General features: G+C 38.8%; 1 pseudogene; it reads left to right on the forward strand.

Annotated features, from left to right (window-relative positions):
* Positions 1 to 7,272, forward strand: part of LOC148015438 (plasmodesmata-located protein 8-like) — a 70,430-nt pseudogene extending 63,158 nt beyond the window's left edge.
* The last annotated feature ends 1,676 nt before the right edge of the window (positions 7,273 to 8,948 follow it).

An 8,948-nucleotide genomic window follows, 5' to 3' on the forward strand; every position in this document is an offset into this window, starting at 1 on the left:
CAAGCGCATGTTGAACAAAGAGAACCAGTGAGTGAGGCCATGCTTGAAACGAGAAGGTTAGGAGAGAATGCTAAGGATAGACTTTGGGCTTACAAATATCGTCGAAGACCACAAAAGAAGCCCAAGCCTTATAGACAAAGGTATCGATAGAGAGCCAGTACAATGCTGTGATGGATATCCAAAATGTTGCTATGCGCTCAAGGGTATTATGCAAGTAACCGATTGATTTGGGTACCAAAACCCCCTGTTAAACCACCTATGTCAGCAGAAGACCAAATCGTATCAAAAGCAAAGAAGCATAGGAGGATATCTAAACAAAAATCAAAGTCTCGAGTCAACAACATTGGAGTGATTGAGCCCTTCATGATTGAAATCAATATATATATTTATATTTATATATTTATATATATATCTCACATCCAAAATTTATTTTTATACCTCTCTCCTCCCTCTCTTCTCCATTGAGTCCTAATACCCTTCCAATTGAAATTCCTTACATTCAAAGTATCTAGAGAATGTATTTTTTTTTTAAAGACTAAGCAAAACATTGATTAATTACTTAATCAAGGTGGATTAGAGTTTGTATGAGAAATAATATTTAAAGATATGTCTTTATTTCTATAATATATACTAGATAAACCTACATTGATTTGTCTCTTTATGTGTATATGTGTGTATATGCATGTACCCACATGTGTGCCTCATTAAGAACTTGTTTCTATATCTCTCTCTTATTCAAATACTTTGATTCGTCTCTCTATGTGTATGTGCATGTGTATGCATACACGCCTATCATTACAAGGATATAGGAAAATAGTGATAGGCAGTTTTGATGCATATTAGCAATGCCGCTAATAGCGACGATACTCAGACAAAAAAAAACAAGCTGAAACCCGAGTGCAGCATTTTACTGCAAAGAGAGAAAGAGAGAGCCAAATAGATCGCGCGTTTGGGAGAAGAGAGAAGGAGAGAAGGAGACATTATCACCGTTGTTGCCAATGTTCGCGAAGAAGAGGAGAAAGTGGACGAAGGGTGAAGAGGAGCCGCTGTCGCGAAGAGGAGATGAAGAATCTATCCTTGGGCCTTTGCGATGAGTGCATTGCTCTGTCTTGGTTTATTCTTGTTCTTTCTCCTTTTCTTTTGTTTGTTTTTGTTGAGAATAAGGTGCATTGAGGGAGAAAGAGAGGAAATGAGAGAGAGATTAGAAGAAAGAAAAAGGAAGAAAGAATGAGAGAGAGAGGGAATAAACATGAAACATAATAAAGAAAGAGAGAAATAGAGAGAGAGATGGAGGGGGAGAGGAGAATGAATGAGAAGACACGAGGGGTAGAGAAAAAAAAAGAGAGGGTTTGTTCTTGTTCTTTAATTTCTTTTCTTTTCTTTTTAACAATGATGTGCATTGAGGGAGAAAGTGAGGAATGAGAGAGAGAGAGAAGAAGAAGGAAAAAGGAAGAAAGAATGGGAAAGAGAGAGGAAATAAACATGAAACATAATAAAGAAAGAAAGAAATAGAGAGAGAGGGAGGGAGAGAGGAGAATGAATGAGAAAATACGAGGGGGTAGAGAAAAACAAAGAGAGGGTTTGTTTTTGTTCTTTAATTTCTTATTTTCTTGTTTGTTTTTTTTTACAATGATGTGAATTGAGGGAGAAAGAGAGTAAATAAGATAAGAAATGAGAGAGGGCGGAGAATGTGGTGCATTGAGGGAGAACGATAGGAAACGAGAGAGGGAGAAGAAGAAAGGAAAAGGAAGAGAGAATGAGAGAGAATAAACATGAAAGATTACAAAGAAATGGGGAAAGAGAGAGAGGGAGGGAGGGAGGGAGAGAGAGATGAGAATGAGTGAGAAAACATAAAGGGTTGAAGAGAAATAGAGAGGGGCAACAAAGAAAGAGAGAGAGAGAAAGGAAGATAGGAAATAAGAGAGGAAGAAGAAGAAAGGAAGAGGAAGAGAGAAATGGCCATTGCATCTGTTGTACTCTCGTGTTTTGAAACTATTGAGTAATATATGAAAGGTGGAATGGTGGCTATAGTAGTAGTAGTAGTAGTAGTAGTAGTAGTAGTAGTGGAGAGAGAGAGAGAGAGGTTTTGTTAAAGGTACACCTTGGGTTTGTTCGATGCTTTAGAAAGGTGCGGAAGGCCTGTGTCTCCAGGCCTAATAAAGCGAACGAGAGATTGGACTTGGAGGTGAATGGATGGTTTTCTTGACATGTTTTGTGCTACCTCCTCCCACGCTCTGTATATCGAGTCACACACAAATGAAAAAATGTAGCAAGGTCCAGTACAATAACATGGGATGGGGAACACTCCGACGTAGGGTAGCTAGTCCCTCGCCCCCATGCATAGCATATTAGACTTTACATACTATAGACCCGCCCATAAGGGGGTGGAGAGAAACAAAGAGAGAGGAAACAAAGAAAGAGAGAGAAATAAAGAAAAATAGAAAATAAGAGAGGGAGAAGAAGAAAGGAAGAGGAAGAGAGAACGAGAAAGAGAGAATAAACATGAAAGACAAACAAAACATGAAAGAGAAAGGGGAGAGAACATAAAACAAAGAGCGCAAAGAAAGCTGCAAAGAAAGGGGGAGAAAACCAAGACTTTAGTTGATGTTAATTTTTGTTGAGTTACAAGAGAAGAAATCCCTTCTCAAACAATTTAAGAAAGAAAAAGATAATGAGAATAAAAACAAATTGTTTGCCATAACGTAGACCCAATGGAAAATGATGAAGGTCATGATGTTCAAGATCGGGAGGCGTATCTTAATCAGTGTGTCCCGTGCCCTTGTTCTCAATGCAAGCCATGAATTAAATGAAAACACCGATTGTCTATAGAACACGTACGACGCTTCGACAAGTTTCAATCGTAGATAATTGATTAGGCGATCTTAGACTTTGAGAAAATGGTAAGAAAAGTGTATATCAATCATGCATTGTATTCATAAACTAATTGAATATCATATACTAAAACATTGGATGTGGTCGTAAAATTTATTACAAGGAGGTGATGTCTCATCCCAAGGAAGAGTGCCCCTATTGCAGCCAGTTAGAAGAGTTCAAGGGCATTCGATGGATGGAGTGCCTGAGCCAATCCACCACTTGGAAGGCACTACCTAGTCTATACCATTAATACCAGAGGAGATAGGTAGCCTTTCAAAAATTCCTACAAACTTGGAGCCTGAGATGGAGGCAATGATCGATGCATTGATGCCCATGGATGCCGAGACATCTAATTCGATTAGAGAGGAAGCATCCATACCATTATATGATGGGTGCCGAGTATCTCACATGAAGACGTTGCTTGCACTCCTAAGTGTGAAAGCAAAATACGGGTGGAGTGATGCAAGTGTGACCGAGTTGTTTAGGTACCTTCTACGAATGCTTCATTGATTTCTTTTTGGTAACATTATAAAAAACAATCGTGCTTTTTCAAGGTGTTTTATGATTTCTTTTCGGGTTGCTAAAGTATCATATATTAACACTTGCAAATACCATGCTTGAGTCTCATGATGATGTGTAGCATGTTTAGAAAAGCTTGGCATGGACTACAACAACATCCACGCATGTGTCAATGATTGTGTGTTGTTTCAAGGAGAATATGAGACTACGGAGACATGTCCAAAGTGTGGTGTTCACAAGTATTGACAGGACTTGCAAGGGCAAACCATCCCTCAAAAAGTTCTTAGATACTTTCCACTTATCCACCGTATATATGACATGTTTCGTACGTCAGGCATGACGAGCTTGACAACGTGGCATGCACAAAATAGATCCATTGATGGAGTCTAATGAATATCAGCAGATTCATGTGCATGGAGCCACATTGACTCTACCTTTCCAGGCTTTGCATAAGAGGCAAGGAATCTTCGGCGCTTGGTCTTGTTATGGATAGCGTGAACCCATTCGGTCTCTACTCAACTTCTTACAGTGTGTGGCATGTAGTCCTTGTTAACTACAACATCCCACCATGACTTTCTATGAAGAAAGGACACCTGATCCTTAGCTTGCTCGTTCTGAGCCGCTAAAAAGTCAAGAATATGGACTTCTATCTTTGTCCATTAGTCAATGAGCTTAAGATTTTGTGGGAGGAGGAGGTTTCCATGGAAGATATGAGCAAGCATGATGGTCGACGGTCTGCCAATATACGAGCATTCTCATGTGGACTATGCATGAATTTTTGGGATTCGCAGAGTGCTTAGGTAATTAGGCTTCCGTTCTCATCGGTAATATCTATCATAGCTCGTTTAAGTTTGTATTCACATGATAGAGCTATTGGCTGGTTACCTTAGGGTATCATGCATGTCCATTGTGTAGGACACAGTTAGACTCCCAAAGGTCACAAACCGTGAAGAAGATGGTATATCAAGGACACATCACTTTCTTGCCGGAGGGTCATGAACTGAGGAAAGGTTTTCTTGGATGACCTCTAGAACGAATGAATGCCAAAGTTGGTATAAGCTGAAAATGGTTCCCTCAGAGTCACATCCAAATGGAATGTGATGGCTCTCAGTTTTCTATGAGTTGTCATATTAGACCCACTTACAAATCAACCACTAGTTGGATCCCATGCATATTTTCAAGAATGTGGGCAGCTTACTATGGGACCACATCACAGGAAAGAGAGACATTGTAGGGGCACGAATGGATTTGAAGGAGGTAGGCAAGATAGAGGCGCTTTGGCCATAGTCGTTGGCCGCAGTTGAGTGTTGATAGTTGCTTGCAACTACCTCACACTCCTTGGGTTTTTTCCACTAAAGAAGAGTGCTTTGTGAAGCAAATTATCAGGTCTATTCGCACTCCAACATGTACAATGCATTCTCTTAGATCCGTATTTTCTAAAGACGACTAATTATTAGGGCTAAAATCCCATGATTGGCATAAGATATGTCAAGTTTGTTTTACGAATGCATTGTAAAGTGTCCTGCATATTTTTTTATTTAGAGTGTAGTCATTGTTCGTAATGTTTCTTCATTTGTGGCAGTTTGTACTACCAATCGTGATTGCAGGATGCCTTACTCCAGAAATACGTAGGATGGATTTGCACGACATGTTTGTGTTGTCGGCCCATTGTGAACAGGTGTATGAACTCATGTTTTTTTAAATTTTATTACGACATGGTATATATCACAAATGTTAAATCTCTCTTATATCAAATTTTGAACAAGTAATTTTCTATTCAAACCCTCGACAACCTCGATGGTGGTATGTTGTACCTTCAATTCCCTGAACTGCAAGAGTATATGATGAAAGCAATGTTTCCAATGTAGATGAGGATTGTATGCAAATAGAGGGGTCGATATTGCAAAGGGTAGAGGCTGCCCAAAGCTTGGAGCAAGTAAAGGAGGCAAAATCGGGTAACAATGATGGAAAGACAGGAGGCCAAGAATTGAGAACGAGGTGGACTCATCGTTTAGTGGTGACCTTTCTATCGACCTTCTAGTGTATGCGGAGTTGTGTTGGGAGATTGATATAGGACCATAGGCTATGTCATACTTGAAGCATCCATCTACTCAATTCGTTGATGAATCGCTTATAAGGGTACTCTAGAATATACATTTTAAGTAAGATCATTTTTTTAAGAGTTATATTATCATGCTTTGCTAGAATCTTTATATTGATTATGCTAACATCAATTTTTGTTAATGCAGGTAACCTTTGTGGATATTTGGACAACACAATGAGTCAAGGGATGAGCGAGAGGGCCTATAGGAGATCTTCACATGTATGTCTCCAGAGCAGATGGCTCAATTCAGAGATATGGTAAAGCTGTCTCAAACACCATCATGTCATTCCGTTAGATCTACTTCAGCACGCTCTGATGCTTTGGTTTCCAGTAGATGAGATCGACACTCCACACTTGGTCCGGTGGGCCGGACTGAGGGAGTGGTTTCGAGGAATGCTGTAGAGACATGGATGTGGTGAGCCCACAGTCGGCTTGAGATACAGGTGCTACTCCTCACTCTCATGCAGGTTCAAAAGAGGGTGGCTCAAGTGGTTGTTATGGAGGTACCGACATAGTGTCTCCGTTTTGTCATTCTGCTAGAGTTGCATCACATGTGGTATTTGTCACATCTATGGGAATGTCTACTCTAGTCACTCCAGCTTTTGCTCCAGCCATCTGCAGGCCCTATGGGTACTAGTCTGAGAGATACTACCCCGGTGGGTACACCAGATATATAGGGGTCTCCTAGATATGCCCACGACCGCGGTTGTAGGTAGGAGATGACACATGTTAGACATACCCCAGAGGGGTATGGATGCCTTGTAGATGATAGGATAGGAGCCGTCATCATGAATGATGAAGGGAGGAGGGTGATGGCTTGTATGAGAGAGTTGTGCCAACAAGTTTTTCGGCACGTCTTAGATCATTGGAAGAACATATTGGAGGGAAGCAAGGACTACATAGTAGCATCCTTGCATGAGGAGTTTCTGGTACCTACCATAGTAGATAGGTTTTCCATAGGCTAGATGATGGAGTGCATGTGTGTGTACATGTCACATAGATGATCGGACACACGTAAGGCACTTAAGAGTGGGACTTCAAAGCCTGAGTAGCTAGACGTAGATGACTGGTATCGACTCGAGGAGGAGACTACAGATTCTCTAGGACATTGGAGATAATATCACAAGGCAGTGTGGGCACGATTGGTGGTAGGAGTGGTCCATCATCTTGGGAGTGGCGGCTGCGTGACTTATCTTGAGGACTTTGAAAGTTTTTTTTTGTTCTTCTCACTTTTTTTTTTTGCAATATCACTTGTACTAACAATCATGTTTCTAACAATTGTATTTTATTTTCTTTGCAGCACTCCATTACAAACTGTAATTCCATTGGCCTAGAGACTCAATATGCAGAAAAACATGGTCTCACTGCAATTGATCGATAGATTGCATGCACGCGACTGCCCAGTGAGTCACTCATTTTTCTTGTCCATAGTTACTAGTTTTAATTAAAATGCATTATTGTATGGTGGACTGATGTGTAGTTGTTTCTTTTTTTGTAGAGTCGGTCCGATGCTCCTTTGCGAGGAGATGAGCTTTCGAATGGCAAGGATCTATAGCTTGCGCTTGGATCCATGGAGCGCACAGCCTCTTCTTTTTTGGTATTGTGATTTATGTAGGGCATTTTCTATGCACTATGTTAGTATCATCCTTTGTATCTTGCCATGATTCCATAAGCGCTTTCATTAAGCGATCTTTTATTTATTTTATGTATCAATCTTATGGATTCAAGTATACTTTGCCTTCATTTTGACGACCATTGTACACTTTACTGTAACCCTTTTGTATAGTCCAATTATTTTTTCTCTATAACTATCACTATTAGCATCACATATTTACCTGTATGCATCGCTATTATCGTTACAATTTGCATCACAAACCGTCGCTATTGGTGTCGTCGTTATTTGCATCACAAATGCGATACAAACAATGACACAAATAAGGATGCCAATAGTGACAGTTCTATGGCGTCATTAACACTAATGTATTTAGCAATGACAAGGGCAATTTTTTTTGTGAATAGTTTCATCGCTTTGAATGTTGGTATGAGGCATGTATCTTGTAATGTGTGTGTCTCTCATTAAGAACTTGTTTTTATATCTCTCTCTTATTAAAAAACAATTATCACTAAAAATCTCTCTCTCCCTCTCTTTCATTAATATATATACATATATATGTGTGCATGTATTTATCTGTGTATTTTAGAAGTCCTAATACGCACACACACATATATACACATATGATTAGTTCAAAAAAATATAACTATACATATTTTATAGCCTATGAATATTAATATTACAACAACATGATATTAAGTTAGCAAAGGCATGCACAATGAGAGATCAAGATGATGGTCTCTCTCTCTCTCTCTCTCTCTCTCTCTCTCTCTCTCTCTCTCTCATTAAGCATATTGATTGAGCATCAAATTTATACTTATTTTCACCAATCAATATCCTCTCTTGCCACCACAACAAATAATTCACAAATATGCAAGCTTTAATAATAAGTTTTTATTTTTTAACCAATTTTTAATGAGGTTGCTAGAGCCATGTATAAAGAAAAATGTTTAGCGAGTATTTGGAATGGATTCAAATATAGACATGTTTATACACCAATCCATGCTTATTGAAGAGAACTTGCATCTCATATTTGGAAAGAGAAAAAGTTTTCCAACATCGCCTATAATGTAACTAGCAAAGGAAAGACTGCTAATTCTTATAGCAAATGTATTTTATTTTGTTGAGAAAATACAGGCATACATCACTTGGTTAGCTATGATCAAACTTATGATAATGTTTTACTATCATTGTCTATTATATTATGGAACAATAATACACTTTCCACAGATCAATGTAATATAAATCTAGATCCGGATTGCTTGTAGAAATTATTTTGTATTGTAAAAGAGAGAGAGAGAGAGAGAGAGAGAGAGAGAGAGAGAGAGAGAGAGAGAGAGAACTATTTACAAGTAAAGAGCAATTGCAATACATGTTATAATCCAATGTAAAATAAGTTCTGTTAAACCTAGAGTACTCACAAAAATACTCTTGTCTTGCAAATGTGTGTGTGAGAGAGAGAGAGAGAGAGAGAGAGCTCTATATATCAGTAAAGAGAGAATTGTTTGTTGCAAGACATATCACAATCCAATGTAATACAAGTTATATCAATTTCGAGTGCTTCTACAAATGTTTTCATATTGCAAACATGAGAGAGAGAGAGAGAGAGAGAGAACTATTTGTTGAAACACCTTTCATAATATAATATAATATAGATTCTATCAATCCAGACTACTAGCACAAATTACTTTTGGGTTGAGAGAGAGAGAGAGAGAGAGAGAGACTAAGAATGTGTGTTGTGTGAGAGGAGAGAAAGACAGAGAGAGATAGAGAAAATTGGATATTTATATGTAGAGTGAGTGAGTGAGTGAGTGAGTGAAGGTGGTGGTGAAGGTAATA

Source organism: Lygodium microphyllum, chromosome 24, assembly GCF_053477565.2.
Source record: "Lygodium microphyllum isolate KBCC chromosome 24, Lygodium_microphyllum_v1.1.10, whole genome shotgun sequence".
NCBI classification, from domain to species: domain Eukaryota; kingdom Viridiplantae; phylum Streptophyta; class Polypodiopsida; order Schizaeales; family Lygodiaceae; genus Lygodium; species Lygodium microphyllum.